This window comes from Tachypleus tridentatus, chromosome 2, assembly GCF_004210375.1.
Source record: "Tachypleus tridentatus isolate NWPU-2018 chromosome 2, ASM421037v1, whole genome shotgun sequence".
Classification (NCBI taxonomy): domain Eukaryota; kingdom Metazoa; phylum Arthropoda; class Merostomata; order Xiphosura; family Limulidae; genus Tachypleus; species Tachypleus tridentatus.
This window is the reverse complement of record NC_134826.1, coordinates 94,488,579-94,501,913: the sequence shown is the minus strand read 5'-3', so window position 1 is coordinate 94,501,913 and position 13,335 is coordinate 94,488,579. Positions and strand designations below refer to the sequence as shown.

Sequence of the window (13,335 nt, the reverse complement as noted above, 5' to 3'; positions counted from 1 at the left end):
TTTGTAGAAGGTTCTAGAAAGTAAGAATTAGCAATATACATTTTATGAAAACAATAACGTATCTTCGAATATTGTTGAACGTTCGAGAATCTCGCCTAATTGATATAAAAGCTAGCCGATGCACAGTAATAGAATATTGTTGGTCAGCTACAGTCAGTGTAGTAAAAGACTTGGAAGTTATAAGCGTAATTAATGCTTATTAATCAGAAAGTTACAGAATTTGACCAGGAATGTTTATGGATTTCAAAATTATAAACCATTTAACTTCAATGGATTAAATTTGGACGCTAGTATTTCTCTGAGGACATTATATATATATTTTCCTCTGTGGAAAGTACGCTTGTAAGCAATGTGAGAATGGAGCTAGGTAGTATTCCTGTCAAATTAATTTATGTGTTTGGACCTGGACTATTGATAAAATATTCAGTTCCAGACCAGATGGAAGATTGAACATTGTTTGACGTTTGTAAAATATTTGTATATAAATAATCATTTGTATTAACTATTTTTAACCGTCATTATAAATTGTATTTTTTGTTGTTTTTTTTAAATATATTTGTGTTCATAAAGAAAATTGTGTGTATCAGTCTTATTGGCAAATATCATAAATTTGATACATATCTTCTAAAGTCAAATAAAACTTTCTGGTCATTTGAAATTGTGATACATAATGTACATAACACGATAAATCGGAGACTTGTCTGAGATTAAATTATAATACCTAACATAAATAAGTGGAGGCTCATCTGGGATCTGAATCACATTAAAATTCATTTTAATTTAAATTCAAATCTTAATTCAATTTATATTTATTAGTGCCAACAAGATTTGATAATTCCTGATTATCCAGGTTTTCTTGAATCACCGTCCCTCAAAAAAACTAGAAAAATGTAGAAAATGAATTGCTTGAAATTGACAAAATCCTAGAATTAGAGGTTAAAAAGCAATGAGAAAAAAATGAACTAAAAACGTATTGTTGAAATATTAGTCGATGATGATTTGTTGCATGAGGAAGCAACAAAGCTGGGAAAGAAATTAGACTGAAATAAATGAAAATTAGTCTCAAATCCAATCGACCAAGGCGAAATGACAACTTTGAACTCAATCATTATATTAAAGTATAGCAGTTTAATGGAAATAAAATTAAAATGTTTCCAACATTTCAAGAAAGTTGCTCAAACCATGGAATAGCGCAGCAAAAAATGGTCATTATTATAGAGTATTTTAACTGATAAAACACAAGAAACTTATGCTGTTCTGTTCATAAAAGGTTCTATTGATTATGACAAGGTTTAATTAGCTTATGAGTTAGCACAAGAGGCTCATTGTCAAAAGGCTCGAGGTTATCACAAATAGTCAAACGTGTATCAGATTTGTCCACGAAAAGGAGGTTTATTTTAGTTAATGGTGTAATTCTATACAGATTGGCAAAAGTTGCATCAAACTAAGAAAATTATATCTAACTGAGGAATTTAAATGCTCTACAGGTGACGACCTCAAACTAACTTGGATGAAAGGAAAGTTGAAATACTACGTGAAGCAGCTGCTCTTTTCGATTATTACATTTTAACTCATGAAACTACTTTTCATGAAAAGAAATTCCTGCTATCTTAGCGAAAACCAGCAACTGTTCATCCACTGAAGTTTAGGATTATTTAAAAAAATTCAGTTCTTCTAGTTTGAAATCTTCAGGATAAAACTTCAAAACCTGTCTGCTATTTCTGTAAAACCTGGTCATGTTATGTTCCATTGCTGAAGTTTGAAAAAGGAAAAAAAAGGCAACATCCTGTGCATTCTTGTCCCCATGTGGACATAGTTTCACCAGATAACCTGATGTTGTTGATTTGGCCAGTGATAAAAAGGCTAATGTAGTTCTGAAGGCATTTAGGCCTTTTGTGTCTGTTGATTCTATGTCTTTGACAAATGACACTGGTGATCCCATATAATTGTGTATTTTATGTGATGCTGTGGCGAGTTGGATATTGTTAGAAGGTGTATTGCCTTTAGATTCATGGCCCTTTGAAGTTGTTAAAAGAAAAATGGTTGGATGATAATCCAACTCGAGAAAATTTGAAGTCATACCAAGCTACAGTCAGCATACAACAAGTTTCAGGAGCTATAATTGTGAATAACCCTTATTAGTCAGAAAACTACAGAATATGACCAGGAATATTTATAGGTTTCGAACATTGTAAACCGTTTAACTTCAGTGAATTAAATTTGGACGTTAGTATTTCTACAACCACATCATGTATCTAACTTCCTCTGTAGAAGGTAAATTTGTAAGTGGTGTAAGGCCATACAAGAATAGATCAGCTAGCTAGCATTTTCGTCAAGTGAAGTGTATCAACATAAAAGTAATTTGTGCCTCATGGACCTGGACTATTGATAAAAATATTCAGTGTCAGACCAGATTGAATGTTGTTTGTAAGTTTGTAAAATTTTTGTACATAACTAATTATTTGTAATAACCATTAACAATAACTGTTATTATAAACTGTATTTTTTATATTAAAACATATTTGTGTTAAGAAAGAAAATTGTGCATATCAATCTTATTGGCAAATATCGTACATTTGATACATATCTTGTAAATCCAAATATAAATTCATATGAAATCGTAATATTAATGTATGTAACATAATAAATTGGAGACTCGTCCGAGATTAAATTATAATATGAAACATTACAACCATCTACTTAACCTGATCAACAATGGTAACACTAAAACTGAAACCCACCTGGAACACAAGCAAAATCAATAAATTAATTCCAGATAAACCGTACTAATCCAAACACAAGATTTTTAACTTTCATGATGTTGAATTCAGTTAATCCTGTAAAACTGCTCTATCTAAAAGCCTCAAGTTTTGCTTACTCCTCCTTTCTTTTCCAATCTTGAATTATCTGTCTGTTCTCCTTTTAGGGTATGTATAAAATATTAAAATCTATATCTATTTTCAACAGAAATTGTTCCCAGAAATTAAAGAAGTTTGTAAGAACAAAATACAAAGATGCAGCTTTACCTTCGTTTTACAAATAGAACTCCCACAAACCTTGTTACATTATTACACACGAAGAATATACTGCCTGAAAAATTAGCCAATAATGGAAAAAAATATCATTACTTGACCTGAGAGATGTACAGGTGTTATTATCCTTAGTAAACCGAGTTACATTAACAATATATAATGTATCCTTAAGGATACAACTAAACTGAAACTCCTGAATGTTGATTAGTTATGGCTCACCGTGAAACACGAAGAAAAATACAACAAGCTTTAAGAAATTTAAACAATTTAATTACATTTCAGAAAACGTTCTTGAAAACATTTACTCCTCAGGCTCCCACCCTGGTATCATTATATGGGTTCCCTAAAGTGTACAAACACAACAAAAACATTGCTTCTAGACCTATTTTATCAAGCATTGGATCTCGTACTTATAAATTGGTTAAATCTTTCATTCTTATTCCATATTCACTTATTTCTAACAAGTTTACAGCTAAAAATCAGTATCATTATATATTCTAATTTTTCCTGGACGAGCCCACAGTTATTATGGCTTTTTCTAACTGTCTATAATGATAAGTGTTACATATTATAATTTATTTCGGACAAGTCTTCAATATATTATGTTAGGCATGTTACTTATTATGATTTCAAACAGCCGGAATTTTAATTTAGAAGTTAATGAAATCTCGATATGCATTAAATTTATGTTATTTGACAAAAATATTGATACACACAATTTTTATCATAACATAAATGTATTTTAATACACAAACAACAATACAATGTGTAATAATGGTTATTTCAGGTAACTTATATACAAAAATTTTACGAACTTACCAACAATACTGAGTTTTCTTTCTGAATGTTTTATCAACGGTTAAGGGAGAACAAATTCATTCTAATTTATATGCAGAAGTTTTACAAACAATATTAAGCCCTTTATCTGGTCTGGAACTGAATACTTTTTCAATGGTTTACGAAGCACAAATTACTTTTATGTTGATACGTGATACAAAAATACACTTCACTTGACGGGAATGCTAGCTAGCTCTATTCTTCACACTCGAGTTTTTATCTGACAAAAAATGTATAATATCCTTATAGAAATACTAACATCTGAAATTAATTCACTGAAGTTTTTAATGTTCGAAATTTATACAATTTCTTATTAAATATCTTTTGTTTCCGATTAATAGCTGTTTGTCACAATTACAGACGGCCCGACATGGCCAGGTGGGTTAAGACGTTCGACTCGTAATCGCGGGTTCGAATCCCAGTCGCACCAAACATGCTCGCCCTTTCAGCCGTGAAGAGCGTCATAATGTTATGGCAAATCCCACTATTCGCTGGTAAAAGAGTAGCCCAAGAGTTGGCGGTGGGTGGTGATGACTAGCTGCCTTTCCTCTAGTCTTACACTGTTAAATTAGGGATGGCTAGAGCAGATAGCCCTCATGTGACTTTGCATGAAATTCAAAAACAAAACAAACACAATTACAGCTTCTGAGGCTTATACTTATAATATACTTACTGTAGCGACGTAACAATATTCTTTATTGTTTCTTGGCACGTCGATTTATAAGCTTTAGGCAAAATTCTAGGAAGTTCAGTTGGCAACAGTGTAAAACATATATTGTTAATTCATACACTCGAGATCTACAAATGTAGAGAACATGCGGGATTTGCACAATACATACATTTCTAAATGTGTTTGAAACTGAAACAAACATAGATATTAAAATAATATTAAATCCGTTATATACTCTATAGTTTTGACATTGAATCTTTATTTGCAAACATTCCACTCCAGGAAACGATACAAGTAAACTTAAAAGATCTTTTCCTAAACAACAATGAAATATATGCAAACTTTAATTGCCAACAGTTCGAGAATATTTTAGAAAATTAAAGATTTACTGCTATACTCACATGAGAAATATGCTAGTTTTTAATGTCGTTCTTCAGTTTACTGGCCCGTCATGGCCAGGTGATTAAGGCTTTCGACTCATAATCTGAGGGTCGCGAGTTCGAATCCCTGCCACACCATACACGCTCGCCCTTTCAGTCAAAGGGGTGTTATAAAGTTACAGTCAATCCCACTATTCATTGGTAAAAGAGTAACCCAAGAGTTGGCAGTGGGTGGTGATGATTAGCTGCCTTCTCTAGTTTAACACTACTAAATTAGGGATGGCTAGCACAGATAGCTCTCGTGAAGCTTTGCGTGAAATTCAAAAACAAACAAAATCTGTCAGAATCTAAATTTTACAAGGCTAAGAATAGACCTATGCCAAACAAATAAAAAATAGAAATAACAAAAAAAATAATATTTCTGAAAAAAGGCATTATGCTGCCTCCGTACCATAAGGGTAGCAGAGGAAGCAAGCTGCCTCCATAGCTCTGGTGACATTAATCCTGTTTGATTGGACCTCATTTATAACAACCATTTTCTTTCTTTCATCCAGCCACTTTTCTAGCTAATGAGCCAACTTTTCTGCCACACTTCTAGAGAGAATTTTTTTAAAAGTCTCTTATGTGGCACCTTGTCAAATGCTTTATGAAATTCCAAATATATCAAATCTCACCCCTTATAACCATTGAAAATAACCTTTTTAAAGTTTGTTTGTTTGGAATTGAGCATAAAGCTACACAATGGGCTATTTGTGCTTTGCTAATCACAGACCCAGTTTCTGGTGGTGTGAGTCCATAGACATGCTGCTGTGCCACTGGAGGTCTCTTTTCAAAGAATGTCAAAAGATATGTAAAGCAAGATTTTCCCTTAGTGAAACCATGCTGAATATCAAATAACTTTTTAAACATTGTTAAATGACTTTGTCATATTTTCCAACAATTTTCCCACAACTGGTGTAAGACTAATAGGCTTATAATTACTGGGACAATTTTTAAAACCTCCTTTGAAAATAGGAGAAACATTAGCTAATTTCCAATCCTTTGGCACCTGTTCACTGTTAAAGGACTTGCAAAAAATAGTAACAAGGGACTCACATATCTAATCCTTAACCACTTTTAAAACCCTTGGAGAACTAGTATCTGGTTCAGGAGCCTTATCATTTTTTTAGCTTTCTAATTTTTTCTTAATAAGCTCATAATTAATACAGTCATATTGCTCAACCTTGTTCCTATCTTTCAACTGCTCAAGATGAGGAATACTGCTTAAATATTCATTAAGTGCAAACTGAAGAAAAAGCAGGATTTAATAACTCGGCCATCTCATAACTATCAGATACAAGTTTTTCTTTATTATCCCTCAAGAGATCAATTCTCAATCCTAATATTTTGTGTATTCTTAATATGCTTAAAGAAAGCCTTACTGTTAATTTTGATATTTTCAACCACCCTTTCTTCATACTTTCTTTATAATGTCATAATTTCTTGTTTGACCAGCTCTCTATCTTCTTTTAATCCTTTAAATCTGCTGTCATAACAGTAAATTTAAATTTCTTAAGTTTGTGATGTTTTAATATTAATAATTTATACACCTAAGCATATTTTTTTGCATTATCCAATTTTTATTTAAATATTTTTTAACTTTCAATGCAAATTAGAATCTACACTTTTACTTTAGATTAAATAATTACCTTTATACTTTGATTTTAAAAACTTAAGAATTAAAACATGAGTGGTAATTTAAATTTTTATATTTCTATAATTTGAATGTGAGACCACTTTTATTATAAGTTCTATACCAACTGAGCTTAAGGATTAACCCAATAGTAATTACTAGCAGAGCTCTCTTAAACAGCCCAAGCTTTCACTGGTAGTTGAGATAGATAAATACAAAAACGAAAGATGGAACATTGTAAATTTACTATTATGGTTTTTCTAGTTATATCACAGCAAACGAAAAAAGACAAGACTGTTAAATACATAACAATTCCAAATCTCATACACAGAATGTACACTCCACTACTATATAAAGCCTATGGTTACTGATAAGAGATGAAATTCCCCAAAGCTGGTATATGCTCAGTGACAAGGGGGAATTGAACAATTGACTGGGCTTCATATCTATTTTTAGTATTTTAAATAGTTTGTCTGCTGAACAATTTAGAAGAGTAAATAAATAGTATCTATGCTACGTGCTCTTTCAATCCCATATAAATCCAGTATTGCTGGCAATGAATGGAATTATCTGAAACTGGTATAATGCAGTGACAAGGGGTGAATCTAATGATAAATACAAATTCATATCTATTTTTAAAAATAATAATTTTTCATGATTGGCTTTGCATTTCATGAGATTTTAGGTTTAAGTTATTTCCTTATTTATGATATTTGTTATGTATATTAATGAATTCCTGTGACAAACTCACCAAGTCAGTTTAACTATTAATTTTTTAACCTTGTGTTTATTCTTTTTGCTCTAATCTGCTGTGCAGAAACATTTTCTAAAACGTTTCTTCATTTGCCATTTTAAGCAAAAGCAAATAGTACAGAGTTTTTCTATTCTTTCATAAATTACACTGATGATTGAAACTGTTTTCAGTTGAAAAATGAAAAAAAAGTTTTATCAATATTGAAATAAAGTAACAGATGAAAGCATCAGTTACATGTTACAAAGACCAATGGTAGATACAACTGAATAATAATTATTATTTTAACAGCAAAAGAGTAATAGAAAACTAATTATTCTCAAGCATTAGCAATAAAAAACTAATTTTTAGTGAGTCATTGAATAAATACTACAAGAATAACAGAAAAGGGATGGAAGTTAGTCGTTTTAGTTAAAGGCTTTAAATAAATTCATCTGAAAAATGTTGTCCTTTATTTTGTTGTAAAATATTCTTTATGTTTTAAATTAAGTTATCCATGTTCATCTTCATACTGTAAATGTTCTTTCATTATGAAAGATACTTGCTGTAAAATTAATTACAGTGTAGAAATTGTTGAAGGTTTATCTTATTTTTAACTTAAGGGAATGTGATTTAATTTTTTTTAGCATCTCAGAATGACCATCAACACAGAGGGTCAGTGTAGAGTCCAACACTTGTGGTTTCAGGCAATCTTTGACATGCTGGAGCATTTCCGCATACATCCTATTCCTCTAGAATCTGGTGGCTCATCTGATGTAACATTGACAGCATATGTGATAAACTCAGTTAGGACAAGGCATTCCACTGGACTTGTGCATTTTTCACAGGGGTCTCCCCCTCGAACTGAAGGAGCCCAAACTAGAATTCCAGGACATAGCCGGGTCCCCAGTGTTCCTGAAATTCACAATGTCGTTACATATGGTGGATCTGTGTGAGTTAGGGCACAATCTTTAGAAATTTTAAGTGCCAATCCTCAGTAACAAGCAACAGTTCTAGGACGAGCCATAGAAAACATGTATTCTTTTGTGTAATTATTTTGTTGTGTCTTTCCTCTGTTCACATATTAAGCTCAAAAGGAATTAGAGGTTAACATTAGACTGCTTTATTCATTGTGAATGAATTATAAAATGAAAGGATAAGAGACCTGATTTCACTGTGCATCTTTCTACATCATCTTCAACTCCTTACCATTACTTTTATTTTTTTCTTCATTTTACCTATGATTGGGCTGCTGAATTCAAATGTGAGTTTCATTACATTTTTTTAATATGTCTTAGCTCAACTTGTTTCCAAGGATAAAATAAAGAAAACCAGCTGACATGTTAAAGAGATGAATTTAAATTTTGTTGATACATATCAAACTGGACAGCTCTGGAACCTGTCAAGTCCATAACTGGGTTTTATTCCCAGACATGTTAAAGGTGGCAGTTCCAAGTACATTATGACAGCCATTTGGTACCAGTAACTTATATTAATTATACTTCGTAAACTTCTTGGCATATATTTTATTTTAGTGGATAGTCATCTAGTGGTGGATCCCACATATGTTTTTTGTGGGCCAAGCACATGTAAACTTAAAATATAAAAAAAAAAACTTCATTGTAAAGGTACTTTTCAAAATGCATGCAATTTTAGTTTGTAGCTATTTTCCCTAAATGATAACCATTTTGATAGTATTGAACTCTATAAAGTAAAAACTAGGGCTAGCAGATTTGTGAATCAGTTTTATCAGCAAAATTCATATAGAATTCATTCTGCATTAAAACTTCTCAGTATTTCATTATGAAACAAAGTATACATATAGTTCTGCAACTTTAATTGTTCAAAACTTTTGTCAAACTATTTTCAAATAAATTAACTCAAAACTATCAAAATGAACACACAGTCCAAAAGGCCCTCTCAGTAGTGCAGCAGTAAGTCTATGGACTTACAATGCTAAAATCAGCAGTTCGATTCCCCTTGGTGGGTTCAATGGATAGCCCAATGTGGCTTTGCTATAAGAAAACACACACACAGTCCAAAGGATGTTGATTTGTAATAAAGAGTAACATAATTATATTGTAGCCTATATTACATGTTTTTTAAGTATGGCAGTATCAAGTCATGTTGATATTATACTGTAAGTTTAATATTCAGATGCATACTGTTCAAATACATAATTACAACATTTTCTTTCTTTAGCACAATTTCTTCGTTTATAGTTAGCCCAAAGTTACACAATGGAGTACATATACTATGCCCACCACTGGTATTGAAACTTAGTTTATAGCATTGTAGACATTCCACTGTGCCACTATGCATAGTATATCCATGAATTATTTATATTTATACCAAATAATTATTATATTTCTAGAATTCAAAATCTTTTTAGATTTAAAAATGCAATTTCGAATTACATGTTTTCCTGTATAATTAAAGGAGTATGTGAAATTCATCACTAGATGACCATATAACAAACTTAATTTACCCATCTTCTTCTTAAATAGTGAACTTATTTTGTATTTATCTTCACTTTTTCTGGCTTACTTTGTTATTGTTTCTTGAAATGATAGATAATACACCCTTTAAAGTAGCTGGTGTTATCATCAGTTGCATGTTATATATTGTTCAGCTTTCTGATGTTACTGCTCTTAGGCTCTTATCTCTGTGGTTAATAGAAAACTAACAGCTTTCGTGGATATAAATGTTGACTGAAAATGAAGTTGATTAAAGCAAAGAGTATCAAGATAACAGATTTAAGATTGAAAGCTTTGTTACATGATATTTTTACTATACATTAAAAAACAACAACTTATTCATATGGCTAAGATAAACATCAGCAAGTTTCAGATCACAAGGTTGTGTTTTGTTTTGGAGCCATTACCATCTTCCATATTTTAGCCAAAACAAAATACATATAATTAACTAAGTATTTCTCCTTCAATAAAATTTTTTTTTTGAAAACTCTTCAATAACTGAATTACAAGAGTGTCTATTTATTAACTTCAATTTCTATTTGACATGAATAAACTTGTGATCTTCCTTTAAAACATTTGATAATTGAAATTAGTTGATACCAAACTGTTAGATGCTGTGATTACTGATAAACTGGTGCAAATTTCTCTTAATAACACAAATCTCATGGCATCTTATCAGATGATATAATTTATGGAGAAAACAGTTTGTGATAAACTATGGTAACATTATTTGGCTGGGATAAACTGTAGATTCTGTCTTAGTCTATCTGGGAGTTGAAGAAAAATAAAAAAAGAATGATAATTTGAAATGGGGATAAACTGATGCCATTGTACCTGTTAAGTGATGTATGATATGAATAAAATTATTGTGATGTTTTACCCCATAGATAAACTTATACCAACAGTTATTAATGAGTAGGTAATGAATAAAGAAAAAACTGACAGCCTGATAAATTAAAGCTACTCTACTTGTTCGTTCATACCAAATATAGTTGAAACAATTCTATAACTGATAAAGATTAGTGTAATTCCATGACTTAAAACAACTTTTCCCAACTCGTTGGTTAAAACCACATAAATTAATTCATATCTTTAATGAATTTTTCATATTTTAGTATCTTGCGTTATAGGGTTGTGAGTTATGAAGAGAGGCAAAAAGAAAGTTGAGATAAGCTAAAGTTTTGAAAACCTTGATTTATATTATAATGCATTGGTCAAACTGTAGAAACATTTTTCCCACAAAGAGAAACTTAAAGTACCTTTTCATCTTTAGCATTATCATAGATAAATCTAAGGCCTTGTTGTATCATGCACTAATAATGGATTAATGTTTTTGTCACTAAAACAGGTTTGTTTTTATAGGAGCCCTGATTTTTGAAAATGTTCAAGTCTTACTAATATCTAATTTACATAGTTTATTATTTATGATTTCACCTTTACGTGTACCATGCTACAAAGATTACTACACAGTTCTTCAGACATTTGACATCTAATGTTGTACTATGTACAAAGTAGCAGCATTATCCTTACTGTAAGATTTATTGACACTAACAAACTAATCTCTTTCCTGGAATTTGTAGTCATAATTATGGTTATTCAAATACATATATGGTAATTTTATACACTCAGCTTGACCTTTTTAATATAATAAGTAAAATTTGTTGTCTTTTGTTTTTTAAATGATGCAGTTAGAAAAATAAACCATGTTTATTATTTAGGCCATATGCTGAAAGTCTTCTGAATTAGAAGTATTTTGGGTGACCTCATTTCATAGAAACAATAATTATTTCGTAAATGCTACTCTGGAAAAACTTGTTAAAACCCTCCAATGGCACAGTGGTATGTCTGTGAACTCACACTGCTATAAGCTAGGTTTTGATACCTATAGTGGGCAGAGCACATATAGCTCATCGTGTAACTTTGTGCTTAACTTCGAACAAACAAAAACTTATCAAAGCACCCACTGTTCTCATTACATGTAAAAGTTTTATCTGAAATACAGTTATTAACCAATTAAAATGTTAACTTATTTTGGATTAAAATCTATCTTATGACATAAAAAGGTAAAAATTATTCAGTAAGTACTTATTTGGTGTTTTGAATGCAAACTATATAGCAAAGAGGAAATTCACTTCATAATGGTATTATTCCTGGATGTATGCCAGATATATCGAAATGATAAGAATTTATCACAATGAAATATAATTGCTGTATTTAGGTATCTTATACTGACATTATACATGCTCAAAAAGTATTTGGGAAATGTTTATTATCATATTGTTACATAAGCTGTTTTTCAAAACCTAGAAAATTTTACATGAATGTCATAAATACAGTTCCAACCTTTATTTAAACATAAGTACACATACAAATTCATGCATGTCTTACTTGATTTCTTATTTCAGTGTGGTATCTTACATTTTTGGCAATCTCTAGTGTGAAAATGCAACTTTTTCACATCATGTATTGGAGTTGGTGCATCTGAACCTTTTCTTTTCAGGAATTTCTCATCAATATCTTGTGATTTTGACTTAGTGTGACTTTTTTTTTTGGTGTGTGTGTGTGAGTGTGCATGACATCCTTTCTTTCTTTGATCAAAGACCCTACAGTTTCTGCCTTGAAACCTAGTGAATCAATCTGTTTTGATTTTGGCACTTCAAGATGTTGTGCATCTTGTTGATACAGTTATCAATAATTCACACTTATCATCTCTAGGAAATGAAAGAGTAGTCTTTAGTAAGACTTATTGTGTCTGTTGTATTTCTCCATGAGCTAGTACACTTAGATAAAAGTTTGTGAAATGAAAACCAATTGTCAGAAAAAAGAGGGTGTAATGTATTCCATAGAATTATTTGAACAAACTTCATGTCAATGTTTGAAATAGGATCCAAATCAGGAAGGTCAGGCACTAGTTGAATTATTCCAGTATGGACTTCAGTGCTATGCACTAACCCACAGGTATTACCAAATACAGATATATTGTATCCCCATTTATGAAGCTTCTGGGTATAATACAGTTTTAATGGGGGTCGACCTTTGAAAGGTACAACTGGTTCATCTACACATAGCATTTGTTTTTGTCTGAGAACCACTTGTACAAGCTTAATTCCAGTAAAACTTGCTAAATGACGCTATTGTCATGTTATATAAATTATTACATAGTTTCTATTGACAAGTTGTTAACTGATGTAACTAAAACAAGTAGAGTATTTAGTTTTCCTATCTGTATCAACAAAATCAAAAAGACTTGTAGGTATCACAAATGGTTGAAACAGATCATCTTCATCCTCACTTGAAATACTTTCATCACTCTCATTTGGTATGCCTTGAATGATAACTTTTTTGGCCACACTTTTTGGAATAAAACGTTTATACACCCATTTTGCAAAACAAAATTACAAGTATATTGTTTTATGCTGATAAAATACATGTTTATATTATTCGACTTTCGAATATGTTTGGAATGTAATTTCCTAAAATGTTTTGTTTAGTTCTGCAAAATTATAGATGACTAATTCAAATGATTGAAGGAGAAGT

The 13,335-nt window shown here is 31.1% G+C and overlaps 1 protein-coding gene across 1 annotated transcript in view; it reads left to right on the top strand.

Annotated features, from left to right (window-relative positions):
* The window catches only part of LOC143244590 (uncharacterized), a 73,617-nt gene extending 62,099 nt beyond the window's left edge, over nucleotides 1–11,518 (top strand). Inside the window, exon 7 of the mRNA XM_076489554.1 lies at nucleotides 7,969–11,518. The gene's annotated coding sequence lies outside the window, so the exon portion shown is untranslated. The remainder of the gene's footprint in view (nucleotides 1–7,968) is intronic.
* The last annotated feature ends 1,817 nt before the right edge of the window (nucleotides 11,519–13,335 follow it).